Source organism: Euprymna scolopes, chromosome 39, assembly GCF_053919585.1.
Source record: "Euprymna scolopes isolate OS-2025 chromosome 39, ASM5391958v1, whole genome shotgun sequence".
Lineage (NCBI taxonomy): Eukaryota > Metazoa > Mollusca > Cephalopoda > Sepiida > Sepiolidae > Euprymna > Euprymna scolopes.
In genome coordinates, this window is record NC_136520.1 from 29595136 (window position 1) to 29620291 (window position 25156).

Genomic DNA, 25156 nt, shown 5'->3' on the forward strand with positions numbered 1-25156 from the left:
CGACGTTTTGTTTTAGACTACGGCAAGAGACCCTTTTTTTACTAAAAACACAATAGCAGTTGTTCTACCCGATGAATTTCCATAATTTTTTAATATATTACTATTTTCGACGTGACAAGTAAGTATTGCTCTTATAGGATGATTTTTTGGGACCTTTAATAATAAATTAAAAAGGATCGTCAATTTATAGAAAGGGTTACCAATTTACAATTTACATCCTTAAATAAAGAAAGAAAAATAAGTTTAGGAAATAACAGCACTCAATAAAGAACACAGAATCACAGTATTAATGCTGGAGACCCTCAGGGGTCCATCAAGAGCCCAACTCTCTTCCTAATCTACATAGATGATCTCTCAAATCACATACCAAAATCATTCGTAGACATTTATGCTGACAACACTACCATCTATGGCAACACTTCAAAGGCCGTAAACGACCAAGTTCTCTTTGATTCTCTCTCTTCTCTGATCTTGATCGCATGGTGCAATGGGGAAAGAGGTGGCTGGTTAATTTTAATGCATCAAACCAAGCTTTCCATTTCCATCATCAACGCTCTGATCCCCGTCTGGCATCAATCAAAATGAATAACTCTCGTCTTGGGGAAGCTCCATGTTTAGATAAGCTTCTAGCCCTGACTTTTACTCCTGATCTGAGATGGAATATGTACATCAAATCCATTGTCAAGGCCGCTGGAAAAATGGTGGAATTGTTCTACTGCTCTAGTAGATATCTCACTGCTGATGTAATTCTCTACCTGCATAAGAGCCAAATACATCCAAGGATGGAGTACTGTTGCTACATCTGGGCAGGAGCTGCTAGAAAGACTTATCCTGCCTTTGTAGCCTTTCTCTTCGCTGCAACCTCTTTCCCACAGAAGAGACGTTGTAAGCCTGTTTCTGCTTTATCGTTATTTTCATGGCAAATGCTCGTCTGAGCTCCAATCTGTGGTCCAACCTTGTCTAATTTTCACGAAAAATACTTGTCTTGCTGAAAACACTATCAATAATTCCTCCCACTCTTTATCTGTGCCTAAACCTAAACGTAGACTCCATGAACAAAGCTTCTTTCTTAGAACAGCACGCTTGTGGAACTCTGTTCCATTTTCCTGCTTTCAAACTGACTACAATATGGTTGTCTTTAAGTCCAACGTGAACAAGTTCTTGAATAGCCACCCCCTTAAGTAATCCAATTTACAAAATTCCCACTACTGACGATTACTACATTTTCTCTTTGACCACTGTACACTCATTAACCCTTATCCTCGATTGGCCTCCGGGCCTTGATAAGTGATGATTACTTTGTAAAAAAAAATATATATATAGAAGTAAAATATCTTTTTTTTTCTTCTTTTTTTTGCGGAGGTGGGAGAGAGGAGTTAGTATATAAATTTATCGAAAGAAAAATAGTAAATGTTGAAACAGTTCCTACTTCCTCATGTTTCTATGGGTTTCTCAATAACAACCTTATTTCAAAACACATTCTTGGTGGGAAGGGGCTCTGTTAACTATTCTGTTCGCACCCTGCACTATTTTAGTCTTTCTTTAAAAGCATGTTTCCTTATCTATTAAAAAAAAAAAAAAAAATGATTCCCCGTTTTTAAGTTCATAATTTTCTAGTTATGTGCCCTTAGTTTATCCTCGACTATATATTCTTTGCCTTCCTTTTCATTTCGTCAAGATAAAACTCGCTATAACTTATTTTACTTATTTATTTATCGCGCCGTTTGGAGATAATGCCAGAATCCATTTAACATTAAATAATTTATGTGACTGAAATAGGAGCTTAACATTTTCCAAACAATGAAAAACTTTTTGTTCTTTGAAAGGGCAATCCAATGATCATCTCTACTCCCACTGCCACTTTTAATGTGAACGCACTTGCATAGCAGTTGGGTGGAAGGGGGAGACATAGTTTTTTTTGTTGTGTGTCACACCAAAGTTTTCCTTGCGTTTTCGTGTCACGGATTTACTTTCGGAGAATTTTGAGATACAATAAATATGTCACGGGAAAACGGACTAACATGTCCAGTACCAGGTATTATTTTTAGAGACATTATTTATTTATTTATTTATTTATTTTTCTTTAAACAAAGTTTTAAACAAGGTTTGAAGTTCCGCTTTTTTCTTCTCTTTCGTGTCTTTTTTTAAACGCGCTGTTTTTATTTATTTTTATTTTTATTTTATTTAGCTGCCGGTCTATTTCGACATTATTGTAGATTCCTTCCAATAAATCACCTCTTTCTTTAAAAACAAAAAACAAAAAAAACGAGATACTATAATATTTGTGCACCAAACCATAGCTGAATGAAAAAAACAAACAAACAAATAAAACAATTTTTAGAATTTAGAGTGGGGGATCATTTGCATATATAAATTTAACGTGAAATGATCCCTCATTTCTGGGTCATTCTAATCTTTTCTGGCGGTTAATTTAATTTTTACCACTAACCCAAAGTCTGGCTGAGAAGGTCTTAAAACCCCACAAATAATCGTCTAAAAAGAAGTGAGTGCACCCGTAGCAGTGTCAGAAATTTCGTGAAAATAGTGAATAATTCCACCCCATCTTTCCAAGCTTATAACTCCTCGAAAAATGTAATTCAAGCCCTAATTTTTTTTTTCAATTAAAGGAGTAAGGACCAAGGTTTTATTTAAAAAAAAAACAAAACAAAACAATGTGTTTTTTTTTTTTAAAAAAGGTTTTAAACTTCGGACTTTACAGGTAAATTTCTAAAAAACTGATTTTTTTTTTTGTTTTAAATTTGAATATATTATTTATTGACCTTTTCTCTTCAATTTGTGATATATAAACCTATTAAACATAAATTAATTATTTACTTTTTAATAGACATTTCAAAATGAGAGGCGTAAATTATTCGACCCCCTATCTTTCTAAGCTTATAACTCCTCGAAAAATGTAATTCAAGCCCTAATTTTTTTTTCAATTAAAGGAGCAAGGACCAAGGTTTCATTAAAAAAATAAAAAAAAAGACAAAAAGAAAAAATGTGTTCTTATAAAATAAGGTTTTAAACTTCGGACTTTACAGGTAAATTTCTAAAAAACTGATTTTTTTTTTTGTTTTAAATTTGAATATATTATTTATTGACCTTTTCTCTTCAATTTGTGATATATAAACCTATTAAACATAAATTAATTATTTACTTTTTAATAGACATTTCAAAATGGGGGGGGGGCGTGAAAATGGGGGGGCGTGAAAATGGGGGGGCGTGAATTTAAAAAAAACGTTTGTCTAAAATATTATATTCGGTTTATTGGAAAGAACATAAAATTTCACATTGACCCTGAAAATATCGTAAAAATAGAATCAATAGAAAAATTTTGATAGATTTTTAAAATTTAAAAATTTAAAAATATTGAGTTTAAAAATTGAAAAATATTGAGTTCGGAAAATTCATTACTGTTTTAAAAAAAAAAAAAAAAAAATTTTATTACTTTTAAAACAACTGTAATAGTTTATTTTGGAAGTATAATCCATAAAGAAAATAAATAACCCACTTTTAACAGAGAAATTACGAGATTTTTATATTGTATTCGCAGTTTCGTGTTAGGGGTGTCAAAAATTCCTACAAAAATTCTGATACTGCACCCGGCACCCCTCACACACACACGCACACGCACACACATAAATCGCATAGAAAAATCCCATAGCACACAAGGTGTTGAAATAATAACGTTACTTCGAAACGCATTCTCAGCATGCAGGAATGGGTGCTTTATTAATTATTCTGTACTTTCACCTCACAATTTTAATAAACAAAAAATACTGGGCAGTTTATGAACCGTGCTTCTTTTTTAGGTAGGATTTTCAAGTTGAATTCAATTTTTACGACATTTTTGGATCATTAAATTGTTAAGTGAAAGTATAAAACTGTTACCCCCCCTCCATGTTAAGAATGGCATTTTAAATAATGTTATCATTTCATCACGGTTTTTAAACTGCACGAGTGTCCTCGTGCGTACCAAGATGGCTACCAGCTGTAACATAAGAAATGACATTGCTTAATATCGGGAGAACTATTTATGTGTAGAAAATTTAAATGCTATATTCGTTTTCAGCATACACAAAAACCTTCAAAAGTTGTCATTTTAAAAAGAAAAATGTTAAGGTGGAAACCAGGTAAAAACGTACCGAATAATTCGTTGATAATAGTAATGATTACAGTTAGTAAATTAGTCCAATACAATTTATTTTATTGTATTTGCATTAAAAAAAAAAAAAACTGAATTCAAAATATTTAACTTTATTATTATTAAAGAAAATACTACTTAAAACAACTTAGCGGCACATGTGATCTGGGCGTTTTTTAAGGTTGGCCGGTGTTCTCCGAAAAATATAGTATGCAGCGAAAACTACTAAATCACGACTGTTTTAGCAAAAACAATATAATGTACTCAATTACCATGCCGAAAATAGTAATATATCCAAAAATTATGAAAACTCATCGAGTAGAAAGTTATTTCTAGTTAAAAGTATTTTTTACGGAAAATGGGGTAAAATCGCATTTTTTCTTGGACGTTATACAAGGTTGACTGACATTTAATCACCCAACTATTAATGACGGACGTATAATCACTATACATTTAATCACATGTTTATCACGTGAACACTTAACCACTCAACATCCTCGCAAGGAAAAACATAAAATTTATGTAATAATGTTATTTATGTGATTATTTTTATTACATCCAATTTTTAGCCCTTTGACAATTTTGGGGCTATTTTTAGGAGAGATTAAAATCTATAGAGTAAAACTGTCCCTTCTTCCCTTCTCCGCCTATCATGCAAGGGTTAGAGGAGAGGCTAAGTATTCGCTTAAAGTAAATATCAGCCACTTTTTCAAAAACTTTTTAACAAATAAACAATAAACATTTATTTTAATTTAAAAATGTAAACAAACTTCTGCAAATAGTTTCATTTTCTTTTTTTTTTCTTTTTTTTTTTTACTTAATGTTAACAAACGGTACTAGTGCAAGTGCACGTATTGATCCGTTCTGAAATAATAACGTTATTATTTAAAAAGCCATTCTTAACATGGGAAGGGGAGGGTGTTTTGTGCCTATTCAACCTTACAATTGTACCTATTTAATTTAACCTTACAATTGAATTAAAAAAAAAAAAAAAACAAAGCTTTAATTAAACTTGGAAATACGATTTAAAAAAATAGCGCGGATCAGTAAGTGCACTAGCACCTAACAAACAATACCGAATTAAAAAAAAAAAAATACAGAATATTATGAAAGAAACTTTTTCAATAGCTTTTATTTTTAAACAACGCCGGAGCAGAACTTTATAGAAGAAACTTTTTAAATAATGTTGATAATGAATGTTTTTAAAATTTTATTTTAACAGGCCTTCGTACTCTATTTAAGATCACGTTTATAACTGCTTTGTATTAAGTGCTAGTTATCGTCCTTGTTTGGACATGCCTACCACACACGCAGATAACCACGCGGACATGTAAGCACGTGTGCAATTAATTATTTTACCTAATTATTTTGAAAAGAAGTGTGACTGTTGTTGTTGGTGCTTAAAGCCATTTTAAAATTTTGTATCTACAGGCAGCGTGCTTTTTATTATCGTTTATTAATGTGGTGAAAAAATAATACCCTTCTAGCGCGTTCGGACATCCCTCAAGCGATTGTGGTGAAAACACATGTGATTAAATGTCGGGTGATGAAAAGATCGTACACCGTTATATAGAAGACAGTAGGAGGCTAATGGCAAGGGACATAACTCCGAAAGGAATATTTTAGATTGCTTTTTTTTTTCTTTTTTTTTTTTTTACACGGTGGTCACCACTTATCAAGGCCCGGAAGCCACTCAGGGATAAGGGTTATTGCAAGTACATTACGTTAGTGTGAAGATTTGATCAAGTGTTTACTTAAGGGGGCAGTTCATTAGGAATTTGTTAACGTTGGACTTGAAGACATCCAAGTTGTAGTCAGGTGGGAAGCAGGCAGACGGAACAGAGTTCCACAGGTGTGCAGTTCTAAGAAAGAAGCTTTGTTCATGGAATCCACGTTTTGATTTAGGCGCAGATAGAGTGGGGGAAATTTTTCACAGTGGATTCAGCTAGACGGGTGTTTTTCGTGAAAGATTGGCGAGGGGGGACCAGAGATTGGAGTTCAGACGAGCACCTGCCATGGAAATAACGATAAAACAAGGATAGGCTCGCAACGTCTCTTCTGTGGGAGAGAGGTTGCAGGGTAGAGAAAAGGGTATCCCCCACTAAGCCACAAAGTCTATTTTGTATTCTGTCAAGGCAGGATAGGCTGTTTTTAGCAGCCCCTGCCCAGATATGGCAACAGTATTCCATTCTTGGACGTACTTGGCTTTTATATAGATAGAGAATTGCATCAGTAGTGAGATATCTTCTGGAGCGGTAGAAGGATCCCACCATCTTTTCAGCGACCTTGGCAACAGACTTGATATAGTGTTCCATTTCAGATCAGGAGTAAAGGTCAAACCCAGAAGTTTGTCAAAACACAGGGCCTCTCCCAGACGAGAGCCATCCATCACAATTGATGCCAGATGGGGATCAGAGCGTTGATGATGTAAGGATAGGAGTTTGGTTTTAGATGATGCTTGTGTCATGAGTACTTGTTTAGTTTAATCAAGACATTAAAAAATGAAAATATTGAAAAAAAAAAAATTATATTATACGTACCCGTTATGGAAGTTCTAATAAAAAATTTTCACTTAATTTGATCAAGTAGTTTTTTTTTATTTTTTTTTTTTATTTTTTTTTTTATTATAGAGGAAAATCAAATTTTAATGAGATCGATCGTATCTCGCCATTTTGCCTATTTCGCAGATGAGAAGGGGGGCGTTAGGGGAGTAACTCCAATTACCGCTTAAAGTTTGTCAAAATTTGACAAGATTATTTTGAAACATGTGCAGAAAAATACCATGTCATGGCTGCAATATTTATTGTCTATGGTGATAGACTTTATTTTACTAAAAACACAATAGCAGTTGTTTTACTTGATGAACTTTCGTAATTTTGGGATATGTTACTATTTTTGACTTGACAATTACGTACGTAATATTGCTTTTGCTTAAAACGACATATTAACATAAAGGAATGTAGCAATGTAGGTGGTCAATAATGCAAATAGACACATACAGGCATTATAATTTCTCTTACTTACATAGTGAGCATAAACTCTGTTTATCCAGTTTTGGGGTAAACAATGACTTTCTTATCTTCCATTTGAACAAAGACACCATTCCTTTTTTAGGGGTTTGTTTTACAATCCACAGAGATTTGAAAAAGTGGTCAAAAATATATATATATATAACAAAATAAATGTTACCAAAGACAATATAAGTTATTCTTCTACCTACATAAGTTTTTAGTGTTTTGTTTTTTTGTTTTTTTATGTAAAATGTTTATTCGGTTCAAAAAACAAGTAGCATGAAGCATTACACAACCACAAGAAAAATGGTCGCATGGTATTTTTTTTATATCTTTGAAATCTTGACAATGGGTTAAAAAATAAAAATCTTACAAAATACTGTTAGAAACCCACCAAATAAATGTCACGGAAACATTTATTGGATGGGTTTCTAACAGTATTTTATGCATTTATATTTTTAAGCCATTATTGAGATTTCAAAGACATGAGATACGACACAACTATTTTTCTTGTGGTTGTGTAACACTCGACACTACTTGTTTTTTGAACCGAATAAAACACTAAAAACTTATCCAGCTAGGTAGAATAATTTATCTTGCCTTTGGTAACATTTATTTGTTTCTTGACCACTTTTTCGAATCTTTGTGGGTTGTAAAACAAACCCTGACAAGTGTATTATTAAAAGAATTTTTTAACTCAAAATGATTCCTCATCTCCTATATAATAAAATGATTGCAGAAATTCCTATCTGGACCGAAGTACCGTCGGTTTGCAACAACAGATGCCACATACAAATTTAATATGTCTTAACTATTAGCCACGATGTTATGTAACTTTAGAACGTCATTTTAGAGACATTTAGTCGTTATAATAGAATGCTATATTGCATCCTAGGAACAACACCATCACAATTGCAACATCTTTAGAAGAAGGAGTTCCTATTTTCCCCTCCAGATATTTAGATCTATCACCACCAGTCAACACCAGGAGGAAATCTACACTTTCTGCAGATAATGTGGTTACACCCATCGTAACTGGATCATAAACATAGAAATAACAAGCTTTTCCTTTTCCGAATCATAAATAATAACAGCTCCCTAGCCAAAATCCATCCATTCTGAATTGCTGAGCGCTGAAAATTCTTAAATTCCGGAATTCGATTCTACTAAATAAACAAACTGACATCAAAACATGATGGCACTAACAGACATGTTTTCATTAAATATATAATTCTTTTTATTTTTTATGAGATTAATCATACATGTTATTAATCAAAACTTTTCTTATGCACTTACAATAATGTGCTGTTTTTTTTTGTTGTTTTTTTTTCAAATCATATTTAAAAGTTATTACAGTCATGTTTTTTATTTTGCTTGTGTGTGTGTATACGATAGGCTACAATTTTTATTTTTCATTACCTACATCTTTGATGTTAATAAATATTTTGCTTGTGCACTTATGTTACCGTGCTATTTCTTAGAATCCTATTTAAAATTTATTACAGTCGTGTGTGTGTGTGTGTGTGTGCTTGCGAACAATACAAATCAATCTAATACTTGTTAACCAGACTGAGCCACAGCAAAGCGTGGCCGGGTACAGCTAGTTTATTAATAAAAACAAGATAAAACAGTATTTATGGCCTGTACACAAAATTTCATCGTATTATGTTCAGATCACTAAAAGAATTTGGGTTCTCATGGACTTTTTGTCTACATATTTATAGCCTATAAAAAAATTAACTGATGCTGGCCCTCGGCCGAAAATTCAGAATAGGGGTATGTGAGCAAGATTCATTTTGGATGAAAGTACAGAATAGTCAACACTTATTTTCAGAAAAATAAATAAATAATAAAAACAATTTATACCAAACGCATTAGAATGACATTCTTTACCAAGTTTTAATGTTTATAACACTTTATTTTACACTTCCATAAATCTGTCTTCTTGAAGTGTAATGGCGACTACAACATGCCTTCAGTTCTGTTTATTTCTGGATTACTTTTTTATTATTTCTATTTACCGGATTAAACCCGTCGCACACAAAGAAAGCCGGTCACTAGGACAATAGGTACGACCCCCTCCCTCCCACTCAGGACCTGGCTTAATGTAACCACTTGTCTTGGGTTTTTTTTTGAGGGGGTACGTGACCTGCACGAATTTAATTTTGTTTTTGTCAAACCAAAATAACGAGCATCCATCAAATTAATATTACATTTGAAGGGTCATTATTTAATTACTGTACAACTACTGTCACTAGTGTGAGCACTTAATATAAAAATAAAATTACTTCGGTAATTTTATTTTTCGTTTATAAATGATACAAAGCGGGCGAAGACTGTGCCAACAAACGATTAAAGAGTCTAATATACAATAAATGTTACCATAACTAATAAAAGTTTTTTTTTTGGGGGGGGGACCTACCTGGCTCAAAGATGCCCGCCGCATTCTTCATGTGTCAGCAGCCATCTTTGTTGGCTAACACCTCATAAAAATGAATATATGATATATAAAAATAAAAAAAGAGCGCCTCGGGCGATTAGCAATAAACTAACCTCTTCTAAAAGAGAGAAGGCAAAGCCTGGGAAGGTGGACCTCCTAGAACTGCACAAAACCAGCATGACACCGCAATCAACAGGGAATAGGTTATTACAGGAATGATCGAATCTAGGTTGATTTTGTGGTTCCGAGTATAAAAGTAATTTTTATTGGCTATAGTAACTTTTATTTATTTCATATTTTATTCCCTTCCCCCCCCCTTTTTTTTTCGTTCGTTGGCTTCACCGTACAATCTCCAAAGGGACATTTTTTTTTCTTTTGCTAAAGACACAAAAACGAAAAAGTGGTTTTAAAAAAACAGTATATAGCAAATAAATGTTACCAAAGGCAAGATAAGTTACTCCTCTAACTAGCTGGATAAGAAGCTATTAGCATAGAAGGCTTTTTGAAATAATTTGACACTTTGAGAATTGCTAGTTTATTGTCATTACTAGCAGGCCGCCCGGCATTGCCCAGTCATAAAATTCTCTGTAACATGATATTTTAATTCATGCAGATTTCATATTATTATAGAGCCAATTCTCTATTGATTATTATATTGTACTGAATATGTAGTAGTGATTTAAAAAAAAAAAAATAATAACTTCGGTGCCATTAGCTAGAGTCGAAATCAAAACATAGCTTTGTAGCCTTATTCGTTATCATCTGTACTATCATAATGCAGATAAAAACTAAAACAAAAAATAACGTAAAAGGTATAAACGATATTTTTGCACGTGTAGCTATTTAATAGTATTAATACAGGATCACAGGGTCAAAAATGTACGATAATATTTTTGTCTTTAAAAGGCATCGTCTTTTATAATGAAATTGAAACTTTAGGTCACCAAAATTAACCAAATGAAATTATACAAGCTCTCAACACTTGGACAATTACTTGAAAAAGCGGCAAATGAAATTAACTTCAATGACTTATATGACTTGATACAAATTTTTTCAATTTTAACCTGTAGTAGGTTTTTTTTTTTTTTTTTTTTTTTTTTGCACTAGCTAAAGAGCAAATCGAATTTGTTCCACAGGTCCAAATCCTCTATATATCAAGTTTTAAATCGGTAGACCAAAAATTGAGAGGAGTTTGGTAGTGACTGTTTCTCTGACAATGGAGATCATTTTCATACATATATATATATAGAGAGAGAGAGACAGAGAGAGATATTATTTTAAGAGATCTCAAAGTTTATAAAAAAGTGGGGGACACTGAGATTTAAAGAAAAAACTTGGGTCATTCTGACCTTATCACTAAGAAAAAATATTTTTTTTATGTTAAGTTTTTATCCTGATATTTGTTTAAAAAATAGGCTGAGCTTTGTGATAACAAAGAACAATTAAGATACCAGGTTTAAGATATTACAGATTCATGACATTTCAAAACATTTCATGGAGGAGCAGATTTTCTGGTTCAGGAAGAATTGTTCATTTGTTTTTTATATCTAGAATTATGACTAAAAATTAACTTTTTTTTTTAGTCATTTTAAAAAGACATCTTTTTTAATCCTACCAATACTGACCTTAAATCCGAATGGTAACAAGCCCCAAAAGAAACTAGTTTGAGCTATTCCCTTTCTGTTTTGTTAATTCCAAGTGTTTTTTGTTTTTTTTTATTGAGTGGCGGGGGCAAGTTAGGGTTAGTGATAGGATATGTTTTGGTTTAGTTTCTGAAAAAAAAAAAAAGATTTAAAAAGACCTGAATTGCGCCATTTTTTTGTACAAGTTTCAAAGATGTTTAGCAGAGTCTATATTTGACCATTCTGGGACTGTTTTGGTCATCTTAGTTAGAAATAAGACATTTTGCAATTAACTTAAGACAACAATGACAAAATGATAAAAGAAAAACAAATATATAACAAATAAATGTTACCAAAAGCAAGATAAATTACTCTTCTACCTACCTGAATAAGTATTTTGTGTTTTAATTTATTTTAAAGCATTTATTGACGTTGAAATACAAGTAGTGTCAAGTGTTATGTTAGAACAAGAAAAAATGGCTGAAATGAGACTGTCATCTGAGGAGTCTCGATAATTGTTGAGAAATTAAAAGTTAAACAAAATACTGATAGAAACCCAATCGCATGTATATATTAACAAGTACGGATATCATATCGTACCACTAGGTTTGTCAGAAAATAACCTAACGAATGCATGGAAAAATATTGAATAATTCGACCCCTATCTTTCCAAGCTTATAACTACTCGAAAAATTTAATTCAAACAATTTTTTTCAATTAAAGGAGCAAGGACCAAGGTTTCATTTAAAAAAAAAAAAAACAAAAAAAAACGTGGTTTAAAAAAAAAGTTTTTAAACTTCGGACTTTACAGGTAAATTTCTTAAAAAAAAAAAAAAAAAAAAAAAAAAACACTTTTTTTTTTTTTTAAATTTGAATATATTATTTATTGATTTTTTATCTTCAATTTGTGATATATAAAACTTTGGTGAGTAAATTAATTATTTACTTTAGACATTTCAAAATGGGGGGGTGAATTTAAAAAAAACATTTGTCTAAAATATTATATTCAGTTTATTGGAAAGAGCATAAAATTTCACATTGACCATGAAAATATCGTAAAAATTGAATCAACAGAAAAATTTTGATAGATTTTTAAAGTTTAAAAATTGAAAAATATTTAACTCGGAAAATTCAATTGATTTTATTACGTTTTTTAAAAAATAATATTTCTATTACTTTTTATACAACTTTAATAGTTTATTTTGGAAGTACAATCCATAAAGAAAATAAACAACCCACTTTTAAAAGAGAAATTACGAGTTTTTTATATTTTATTCGCAGTTTCGTGTTAGGGGTGTCAAAAATTCCCCCAAAATTCTGATACACCTATCGTACCACTATGAATGAAATAGATCGTTCTTTCGTTTCTATTGACAAATAAAATACTGAGTGAAGTTCAAATAGAAATTAATACTTGCTAAAACAATGAAGAATAATTCAACTTTTAATTTTATTATTAAAAAATTAAAGTTAAGGGTAAAAAAGATGATTAAAAACATATCTTTACTCAACCAACAGAATGTAAAAAAAAAAAAAAAATGTTGGGAGCAAATCTCTTATTTGTGTTCTTTCGCTAAACCTTTTTACATAGGAAGGAACACCTATTCACGATAATTAAATAGCTAACAACATAGACTGAAAACTTGGCTGTTCCAAGTTCAACTCAAGTTCATTCCACAAAAACACTTTCATCAAACCAACACTTGACCTTGTGTCTAACCTCTTGAATAGGAGATTGATAAAATAACATGAACTGACGAACTGGGTGTGCTAGGTTCGAATCTAGTCAGTTCCATAGTATCACTTTTATGTAGGAATGTTTTGGCAACCTCCACAAGGTCCATCCTGTGAGAATGTCAACAACAGAATCAAATCACTCAAAGTTGTACCATGCTTACTCGTACATATTTACTTATTTCAGGATGTTCAGGGTAAAGTTTAAGTTTTTGGAACGGAAAGAAAAGGGCATAATATCTTGGCCAATAATTGATGTATTCTCATAGAGGATCGTTTTTTACCTTGAGGTTTTACCATGGCCTCCGGGTGGGACCTGAAACTGGAGCACACGTCTTACATTGTGTCCTTTGACACCTGAAGATGAGTTACTTTCGTCCTGGCGATCAGCTCATAGTTAGAATTGCATGTATGGTCAATCAATTACACCCTACACATAATTGTCTATGAGGTGAGATGAGTTGGGTGGCCAGATGTTTGGACTGGTGAAGTTCCAAGATGGCCACTACTGTGTTTTCCTGGAGGTGTGACATCGAGTTGAGTCCTGCTGCCACACATATGGCCTTCTCACAGTCATTCTTTTCACAGAGAATTGCAAAACAGTGGAGAGCAACTGAATATAGCTATCTGAATTGAGTCTAAGTTTCTTTTTGGACATATGGAGGCAACATAGTGTAGCTTTCTCTGCAAACATACCCAAAGACCATCAGTTTGAGGGAATTTGTTTTTGTTTTTTTTTGTAGATTGTAGGCTAGTTACCTATTGTTCAGCATTTTATACAATAGGTTCTGAGAAGAACCAGAGCACCCGCCTTTTGTTTGATCTTGTTGCGTTCTTTTGCTTTTTTAAGATGATTTTATTGGGTGGCAGTAAGAGGTTGACCCTTGCACTTCTTGTATAAGGAGGAGTAAAGAACCTTTGTCAGTGCCTTTTTCATAGTCGCCAAATAACTATCGTTTTTGCCAAGGTTCACTTTTTTTTTTTTCTAAAAGAATTTTATTGTGCAAACCTAGAACGCCTACTATTATCCTTCCTGCTAGCCAGTATTGCCACATTCCTGTCACGATTCTTTAATCTTACGGCCTTCAAGGTATTCAAACATCACAGAGCTGCAGCTAAAAATTTTGAGTGTTGGAATTCAGCATGCTTCCTTATTATACAAGTCGCTCTCTTCCAATATTCTGGAGCCTTCCAATCGTCCATCATCTCCGGTTCTTAAACTCACCATTAATACATAAGACATTATTATCCGTTGCACTTTACTGTTAAATACTTCAAATAGTTTGGACATGGAAGAATATAAACAAAAATATTAAATTTCTCTTTCTCTGTCGAGAATGAATGATGTGATGAAGTTGAAAAAAAAAAAAAGGCTAGACTTTCTGTGTCATATTTTTCTTACGTGGTAGAGACCGAATGTAAATATTAATTAGCTTTTCACTCTATCATTTTGTTTTTACGCAGCAAGCGACACTTTTAATACAATCATTTCGCTCTGATTTTTTTTTTTTTTTTTTTTTTTTTTTTTCTGCCTCGTATCTGATTTAATTATATTTTGCTAGGTTTGCAGAGTCGGTCAGACTTGTAAGAACGCTAGGTGTCAGGGTTGATTTTTGGTGTACTATATTTTCTTTCTGTCGCGGGTACGTACATCGTGTAGATTTGTTTTTTTCTTGTTGTTTTTTTTTTTTTTTCCAATGGGATGGGAGAATTCCAGACAAGCGCCTTTTTTTCTCATAAACGTCAATGTCTCAATATTGTAACCTCGAAAATAGGTGTGGGGAGGGGGGCAATGCTGCATTTTTTATCTATGCGTGATGTGGGTGGGTACTTCCAAGGTTTAGGATTGTGTGTACTTTTTTTATTAGGTCATCAACTTTTCAAGGTTTCGGTAACAGCTTGCAAGTTACAGAAACTTTGTTATTTGAAATCTATTTAAAAAAAAAAAAAAAATTCAATGATTGCATGTATTTGTATTTATCAGCTGGAAAGCAGGGTTGTGAAGGTATAAGATCGGACTCCAATTCATAGAATTCCACACTATCTAACTACGACTCCTTATTTTAAAGTTTGCCAATATCCAGTAATAATCAGTCGAACTTTACATGAAATACTGACGCTATGTCAACATTTTACCTCCTTCCCATTGTGCAAGATGCAGCACAAGGGTAGGAAAGTGGGATTGAAGATCCAGCGCCCTCTGGCCTGCAAAAAAAAAAAAAAATGAAGAGGAAGAGCACTCTGACCTACAAAAAATGGCTGGGCAGCCCATCGGTATTCACCAGAAGAAGCGCCTCCAGCGATTAGCAATAAACTAGCCTCTTCTCAAAGGAAGAAGGCAAAATCTGGGAGTGTGGACCTCCTAGAACTGCATAGGGCCAACGATATCGCTCAGTCAACAGGGGAAAAGACCATCTTTACAGTATTGGTTTTGGTACCGAGATGTCCATCGTTCGCCTTTCTGGTTATAAACGATACTGTAGAAAGTAAATTTAACTTTCGAAATTCTATTTGTTTAATTTTTTTTTTTTTTTTTATCAAAAAAAAAAAAAAAGACAAAACATGTTAAATAAGATTTCGTTCATTTTGTTTTTAAAGTAGCCTTTATTTATTTTTAACCAAACTATGTTTTAAAATGTTTACATTTGTTTTTGCATATCATCATCGTATCGGGCGGGTTATATATAAACAGCAATATTATGTCCCACTATCTTATCTCCGTGGAAAGGCGGGTGGGGTGGGGGTACTTCTGATTTGATCCTGTCAAAATTTTAAAGTGATTTTTGGCTAGAATTAAAACTTTAGTCGAGTATTCTAGTTCGCCAATCGTATGTCAAGCAAAATTAAACTTTACCGAAAACAGTTTTTCATTAATAATTTTTCTACCTGATCGTTTTTCGTAATTTTTAGATATGTTACTATTAGCGACATGGCAATTATGTAAGTACCATTTGTTTCACTTGAAGTGGAATTTTTTTTCGTTTGTATAATAAAGAAGCACCAAAACTTTTTTTATAGAGATGTGATTAATTTTTCAGCAATCTTGCAGTATAGTTAAAACAGCCGAGAAATCGAAAAAATAAAATATAAAATAAATAACTTTCACCAAGCACATAAAAATTTATCAGATCTATCAAATTCTTTCTCCTTCGATTCGGAGCACGCTGTGCAATACGAGAAGGAAGTGGTTTATTTTCAATGCCTGAAATCAAGATTTCTTTTCACCACCAACGCTTTTTTTTTTTTTTTTTAACAAGGGAATTACTACTTATCAAGGCCCAAAGGCCACTCGAAAATAATGGTCAGTGAATGTAAGGTGGTAGTGTAGCAATCGTTAATGGTGTAAAATTGGATAGAATTTGATTATTTATAAGCGTTCAACAAGAACTTGTTTACATTGGACTTGAAGGTTATGATATTTTAGTTGACTTGGAAGCAGGCCAGCGAAACAGTGTTCCACAAGTAGGCATTCTAGGAAAGAAGATTTGTTCATGGAATTTGCGTTTAGATTTAGGCACAGATAAAGTGGTTGAAATTGCTGCTAGTGGTTATAGCTAATCGAGTATTTTTGTGGAAGTTCGACAAGGAGGGACCATAGATTGGAGCTTAGACGAGCACTTGCCATGAAAATAATAATAAAGTAGAGACAGGCTCGCAACATGTCTTCTGTGGAAAAGAAGTTGCAGGGAAGAAATTAAGAAATGCTCAGCTGAGCTAGCCCTCATACTTTCCAAACTCTACAATAAATGCCTTGCTGAATTTTGCTTCCCTAATAGCTGGAAGATGGCCTCTGTGGTACCAGTGTACAAGAATTCTGATGAAAGGACTGATCCTTTCAATTATAGCAATATGAGTCTCCTCCCCCTCTTTGCTAAAATCTTTGAGACCTTAATTGATCAAGCACTAGTCTACCACCTCGCAAAAGCAAATCTTCTCTCTGACAAACAGTATGGATTTAGGCAATGTCGTTCTATTGCAGATATTTTAAGTCATCTCTGAACACATACCATGTACTGGATAAGGTGGGCGAAGCCAGGGCTGTAGCCCTTGATATATCCAAGGCCTGGCACGAAGGACTGTTAATGAAAATTTGATAGTTTGGTATAAGTGAACGTATACTAAATATAATTACATCCTTCTTAAATAATAGGATCATCCAGGTTGTCATTTATGGACGTAGGGGTCGATCCTTGAACCACTATTATTCTTGATATTCATAAACGACCTTCCTGATAATATTGTGTTCGAAATGGATATATTTGCTGATGATACAACGCTCTGTAACATGCAAGAGGGAAGAACGGATCTACATAAATCTAAGACAATGGCAGAATAATGATTAGCGTATCCTGTATCCCAACAATGCCACCATTCGCCCCATGCATGGAGTATTGTTGCAACATCTGGGCTGCTGCATCTACCACTAGCCTCTCCCTCTTGAATAGGGTCCAAAAAAGAGTTTCCAATCTAATAGGTCCCACTTTGTCAACTAAGCTCCAACTCCTGTCCCATCACCGCAATGTTGCATCTCTGTGCCTGTTTTACAAATATTTTAATGGAATGTGTTCTGATGAACTCATTGCACTTGTGCCCCTTCGACGTACATATCCCCCAACAAACCCGCTTAGCAATAAAATCTCACCCCTTCACTGTTGAGGTCCCTAAATGCCAGAAAGTTTTCTATTCTAATAGTTTCGAACAGCTAGACTTTGGAATTCCTTTCCTGCTACCTGCTTCCCTGACTGTACTGATATGCAGAAGTTTAAATGTAACGTAAACCAACATCTTGTTAATCTTTCCTAGGCATGGTCCCAAATAGTAGCTCCTTACGTCCAAGTGGCCATGTGCCTTGTTAAAGGTGAACGCGAGTTAAAAAAAAAAAAAAAAAAATCGAGAGAGAATAGAGCATCACCGACTAGGTTTCCTTTCTGACCAGTCGAAATGAATGTCTCTCTTTGAGGAAACCCTTTTCGTTGGTAAGCTTTTACGACTGACTTTTCATCCTGGACCTGAAATGGCACACTTACATCAAATCTGTTGATAGCAAAAGAGCTGGAAAAATGATTGGATCATTCTACCTTTCCATAAAGTATCTCGCCTGTGACGCAAGGCAAATATGTCTTAGAATGGAGTACTACTACTGCTGTCATCTCTAGGGAGGTGCCACTCAGAGCGCCTCTTCTCACATTGACAAAGTACACAACTGACTTTCAACTCTAGTAGGTGGGGGTCTCTTCTCATCCCTGCAACCTGCAACAGAGATGCTGATAGCTTCTCTCTGCTGTATCGTTATGGTTGTGATAAGTGTTTGACTGAGCTCTAATCTCTGATCTCTGTTGTAAAACGTTCACAGCAAGAACTCGTTTGACTCTCTCTCTCTCTCTCTCTCTCACTCACTCACTCACTCACTCACTCACTCACACACACCAAAAAACGAAACGGAATTTCCATGAATAAAATTTTTTCCCCTAAAACATTCCAAGCAAGATGAGTCTGTCTCCCAACCGACTGCAACATGGTAGGCTAATGTAAACAAATACTTGTGCGGCCGTCGTCCTCTCGGATAAACTAAGTAATCTGTTCCATCCCACAAACGGCGATCATCATCATCCAACACTCCTTTTAATCATTATTCTCGAGTGGCCTCGGGCCTTGATAAGCAGTAACTCGCCAGTAAAGAAAAGAAAACTAACTCGAACTCATAACTTAAACTAGAAAATTCATTAATTAAATTTAAAAAAAAAAAAACCTATGAACTTGAGTTATTGTTCTTTCTTAGCTGGCTTCTTTGTCGATTTAATTAAAGATGGCAACTATATTTTTCAGATATAGTTTTTATTGCGGTGTTTCAATACGATGAAACTTGCTTTAACTTAATGTTTTTAATGTTATTCATTTATTTGAATTAAAACATTGTGTAAGTAAAATAATAATAATAATAATAATAATACCACCACCACCACCACCACCGTTTATTGAGTTTTATTTTTATTTTCACGTTTCGATTGATGTAACCTCTTCCGGTGTATCTTGTCGAACTTCACGGAATTTCGAACAGAATCCATTGGGAGGGGGGAGCATGCTCTCGTTCCGTCATGACTGAGTGAATAGAACTAAGTAATTCACAATTGTATTTTGAGTGTCACCCGCATTGAAGATCGAACCATCAACCTCCAGAAGGATGTAACTACGAGTGAATAATGTCTCTCAGTACTTTATCCACTGCGTACATGAGCATGCTACCCTCGGGGATTAAATAAAGAGTCCCGTTCGAAGTTTCATGCAGATTCACAGAGTTCGATAACATGAAGAAGGTCGAAGGTTACGTCGATCGAAGCGTTGTGAAAACTAATCGAAAGAATCCAAATTATATGTATTTTCAATCCTCATACAAAACATTCAGAAACAACAAAAAAAAAAATAATAACTTGTTTGGGATAATGCCGAAATCCGTTTTACTGTCACTTTAAATCATTTACGTGACTGAAATAGGAATTTACCATCAACGTCTACTTCAGCTAGTTTCATTCATTTTATTTGCCAAACGAAAAAATGAAATGAAGTATTCGAATAATTTGGCACATCGAATTCTGTAAGTCATCATTTTCCCAATCGATTATGTAACATTCTTCTATTCCGGTTTAATTCTTAGAATAATGTAAACGTAACGTGGAACTCGTGTTTGTTTATTCACTGAATGCAATTTCCAGTTTACTGTTTTATTCTTCGTTCTGTTTCTAAATAATATTGGAAATTGTAGAACGAAAGCGAAACTAGTGTTCGTTTATTGGCGGAATTGGTGAGCCTATTCGTTCGTGTTCTTTTTATGTCGTATTCCGTTAGACCGTTATTCCTAGTTGCAATTCTCTTCGTCTGCACTGGAAAAAAATGTTTTCCGCTGGCTACTACTACTTCTTATCTTCCTTCTCTTTTTATTCCTCTCTCCAAAAAGTCCTCAGCAAGAAAAGTCAACAATAATAACAATATTTTCAACAATAAGAAAATGCAACGCGAGAAGATATTTCAATATTTCTATTGACCGTCGTGCGCGTGCGTATATATTTAACTACATGTATATATATAGACACATATACATACACAACGGGGTATGGTGTAGAGACAAGTGCCCGTTCGTTATTGTTCTCTCATCCATAAACGGACTTTAAGGTAACGAATTTAGTAGAACAGTAAAAATGTTTGGGGTTTTTTTTTTTAATTTATTTTAAAATGACCGTTTAAAGTTGTATTTTATTTCAATTCTGCAAGAAATAGACTTGTTTGTTTATATATGCATATGTATAAAACCATATAAAAGGGTGTTATTGTATAAATTGGACAAATCTGTTACTCCTCTTTATTAGTGTTATTATTATTACATTAAACATGTATCATTTAAGGTCTGTTACTTTGTGACATTAATTCCAAAGAATTTTAAAATGGTCATAAATCGTTTCTATGAAATAAATATTCTTGAAATAGACCAAAATTAGTTATTTTTTATTGTATAAAACTATTTTTTGTTAAAGTTAAATAATTAAAAATATTGTCCATTTTTATCTTTTCATTTAGCTATCATTAGTTTTAAATAATTAGCAATATAAAACTATATGTAAAGTATGTCTTGAACCTTATAAAAGAAAAGACTAAAATTCCCTTTTAGTTTTTAATAAATTTTACTTAAAATGACAATATTGTTTAATGAAGCCAGCGTTTCTATTCTCTTTTTTAATTATACATTTAAGTTTTAATTTTCATCATTTGAAGCAATTTTAAAAAAATAATATATACATTATTTAGCAAACGTTAATTCAATGCATTTTCATTTCGTTAAAAATGTGTTAAATTTAAATAACTTATAACTTAAATATTAAACATTTCACATGAATTTTGCAAAATTAACAATGATACATGATTTTAAGACTTAATTTTTATCTTTTAATAATTGCCATTTAAAATGATCACATTGTTTAATATTACAAATGTTTCTTTTATTTGATGAGACGTTTTAGTTTTAATCATTAAAAATTGTAAAATGTTATAAAATATATGTTTTTTAAAATAGAAATTATTTTTACTGCTTTAAATTATCTTTTCAAACTTTAAAACCATGTACATTTTTTAGCTGTTTGTTGCGTTCAATTATGAATTAGTGTTGAGGTAAAATTGATATAATAATAATAATTATATAAAAATATTAACAATAATAAAATTATAATGCATAAAATCTTTGAAAAAAGCCTAAAGTCATGTGCACTTTTTGGCCTTATGATTAGGGACAAAGTGTAGTATCTGTTCTGATACTATATTTCATCTTTTTTATCTTCGATTAGTGAAGGAGAAATCCTGACTCTTTTTGGGGTGCTAGATTCTTCTCTCACATTAAAAGCCAACTTTGTGATTAACGTTGCCCTCGTAGGGAGGTAACTTTATTATATAAAAATATTTTTTTTATAGTTTTTGAAATAATCTCACTACTTTTATTAAAAAAAATTTTTTTTTAGATAGTTTTTATATTTTTCACCCAATTGATCGAATAATGTTTTATAAAAATCTACAACATAGATAAGAATCGAATTCCTAAATATTTGCAGCGTCATTGTTAATATAAAAACTATATTTACTGTTTTTAAATTAATTTAACATTCATATAATTTTGGCTTAAACTTAAAATAAATCTGAAAACATTTTGTTTATTTATTCGTTATTAGTTGGAAAGTTTATAAAAACATTAAGCAAAATAGATTTTGAAATAGATTTTTTTATATAATTAATTACATTTATCAACCATATTGTTTGTTTCCTAAACAATTTTTTAATTAACTCGGTTATTGAAAATTTATTTTTATGGAAATTTGATCTCTAAAAAATAAAGTATTTTTTTTTTTAGATATTGCAGAAAACAATTTTCATTTAAATATTTTATATTATATATTAATATATTATTTATATTATACATATATTATAATGTTATGTTTTTTTTTTTATTTTAAATTTATTATTTTTGGGAAATTTAAATCTATTTAAATAAATTCAAGTACATTTTTTTTATTATTTTAAGGGAAGTTCTTGTTTTTAATGTTTACAACGACAAGAGTGATAAATTAAATACAAATGAAGAACGTATATACAAGAGATGAGAGAACATTAACGTTTCGAGCACACATGATGATGTGATGCCTTCGTCAGCTCATGAGCGAATACTTTGTTGAAAACGCACGTGACACAACTTAATTTTTAGACAACAAACGAATAAACAAGGAACACAATAACAACAACAAACGAAAACATTTATAGAAAAAAAAGAATTTTGTTTTTTCAAAAAAGAGAGCTTTTTCACCAAACATCAACAAAGCGTAGTTTCTGTTCAGATACTACACTTCATTTTTTGTCCTCGGATCAATGAACAAAGAATCCTTCGAGATTAAGGCATATTAAAAATTTTGTCCCACCCACAATCGAGTGTCCCCTTTCTTTGGGATAAGCTAGTCAATAGAAACGTTAATTTTCTCATAAATTCAATTTATTTAATTGATTTAAAGAACGTTTTATCCTTGACACTAAAAGAAAGAAATACTCAACAACCATGAGTCGCAAACGTAAATGCAGTAGTTTGAAATTAAGAATAAGTAAGTATATTTTATTTCTTTCATCTTCATGTTGATAAGTGTGTGAACACCTTTTTTTGTCTGTTGTTTTTTTGCTTTTTTTTTTTTTTTTTTTTTTATATATCTCTACGCGACTTAGACATTATTTGGTAATTTTGTAGATTAACACTTTCAGCCCGACCCCGCTCCACCTCACCCATTGCATGTGAATACCCTGGAAAACGAAGATAAAGAAAGAAAGAAAAAAGTTGTACAATTAAGAATCGGCGATCAGTTTATAAAAACACAAAACAGATTTTTAAAAACATTTTTAAATAATTGATTGCATTTATTAACCATGTTCTTTGATTCCTAAACAATTTTAGATATAGTTGTTTCTTTTATTTATTTTTATGGAAATTTTACCTGAAAAATAAAGTATTTTAGATATAGATTTAACACAAAATGATCCCCATTTTCAGACCAATCTAACTGTTTAGGGTAGTTAAATAAAAAAAATGTGCAATTATCCCAAGTCCGAGTGGTAAGGTCGTAAAATCACACGTAATCGCTAAAAAAAAAAACTAATCCCTCTTCCATCAATAAAAACAAAAATTTTTCCCATAGAAAAAAAATGGGTCTCGGAAATGGGGGTGGGGGTAATTTAACATTGGAAAACTGATTCTTAATTCTAACTTCTGAAGTTTTTTTTTTTCTTTTACCTTAAAAAAAAACCGTAGAATTTTGAGGGGATGGGTGTTAGCTGAGGATCTTAATAACTTATTTTTTATTTGGAATTAATCAGAACATTTATTGAAATCGAAAATGAATTTTTTTTTTTAAATTCTTACTGATGGTAGGTTTAAAACCAACACTGAAACTAGGTCAGAGAATCGATCAGTTTTTATTTTATTTCTTCTTTTCTTTTCATTCTACTATACTGGACCTGTTGCTAAAGAACTGTCTTAGTAGAGTAAAAAAGATGTTACACAAACTTTTTTTTTTTTTTTTTTTGCAAAACAAAGTAGAACGTCATCTTTACTATTTGGTACCCAATGCAAACATAAATCTCACAATATTATTCTAAACCAGTGTTTCTCAACCTTTGATGATCTATGGTCCCCTTACCAAAGTATCTCAACACTTGTGGCCCCTTGCACTTCAACAAAAAATGCAGATTTTGTTTTATGTTGTTTATTTACTTTAAAATTATATCAAAGTGAAAACTTTGCTGAAAATGACTCTTGCTGTTGAGCTCATGTGACGAGGCCGCTACATATTGGACACAGTAAGGCAAATATCGTTACTAACATCAAAATTGTTTCTAGACTTCATATTTGTTGCCAGTAAGAAAATTAACATTCACAAAGATATGGTGTAGCGAATTGTATGAGTATTACGGATGCCTTCTTGCTGAGTAAGATATACGTATTGTGAACAGAACCAGACGTTGGAGAAGTTTACTTTGTTATTAAAGACCAGCTTCACTGCTTTTGAAACCTTAAGCCAGTTCTCCCACTTCGTCTACAGTGTTAAAAGGATCTCTGTGCTATGGAATATCCAATAGTGCTTTGTCCAAATAAGATTTAAATTCAATGGAGAGAATTTCTAGATGTCCAATGATGCAACTTTTTAAGCCGATAGAAAGTTGAATCCCTCTGCATTTCATCCAAGAAAAGAAATGAGGCTGTGGACCTGGCCTTTATTTGTGCCTTCCAGACCTCAATTCGAACAGACTGTCACATCACAGCGTTGCAAGGATTTGTTCATTTCATTGTCCGTCAAAGATATCGGCCAGGTAGACAAGCTTCATGTCCAACCCTTCATTGTAAATGTGGACATAGAGGTTTTTGTTCTGTTTCCATATGGAGTTCATACAGCCAGGAGAGACATTTCCCCTTCAAATTTTGGTATAAGAGAAGTCTCATACGTTGCACTCCCATTTCATTGGCTAGAAGTTAGAAGAACCGATGACTTTTGACCTTTGCATGAATGAAGTTGATGACCTTGATCACAACGTCCATGACTTCCATCAAACATGGTGGTAAAGCTTTCAATGCAAGAATATATTGGTGTGGGAAGATATCACATGTGGCCATTCATTCTTGACAAGCATAATGTACTCTCCTCTGAGGCCAATCATTTCTGGAGCATTGTCAGTACAGATGTGCTTGAAATTCTGCCAGCCAAGTCCATTAACTTTAAAAAAGAGTCCATAATAACTTTAACATTTGTTGCTGTCGTTGTTGGTAAAGTGTTGCAAAACTAAAATTCTTCCTTCACCGTTCCCTCAACAAGCAAAGGTGATCAACTGATTCTCTAGACCTTTTCTCTGTAGATTCATCTAACTGTAAGCTAGCCTGAAGCGCGGTTTGCTTGATTTCAAAGCAAACTTGATGGCATACATCAGTGTCCATGTCATTAATCTCTTGACGGATTGTGTCATTAGAAAATAAAATTTGCTGGATCATCTTTTTTGTATTTAGTCTGATCACCATTTCCACCATTTTCTCTGTACATAACTTGATAAGTTCCCCAACAATCGTATGCAGTTTCTTGCACTTCATAATTCATATGTTACTTTATAGCTGGATTGTAGAGCAGGTTTTTTTTTCTGG

At 32.6% G+C, this 25156-nt stretch overlaps 1 protein-coding gene across 15 annotated transcripts in view; it reads left to right on the top strand.

The window, feature by feature from the left end:
* LOC145263693 (5'-AMP-activated protein kinase subunit gamma-1-like) overlaps positions 1–25156 on the top strand; it is an 812476-nt gene that overhangs the window by 650705 nt on the left and 136615 nt on the right. The window lies entirely within an intron of this gene.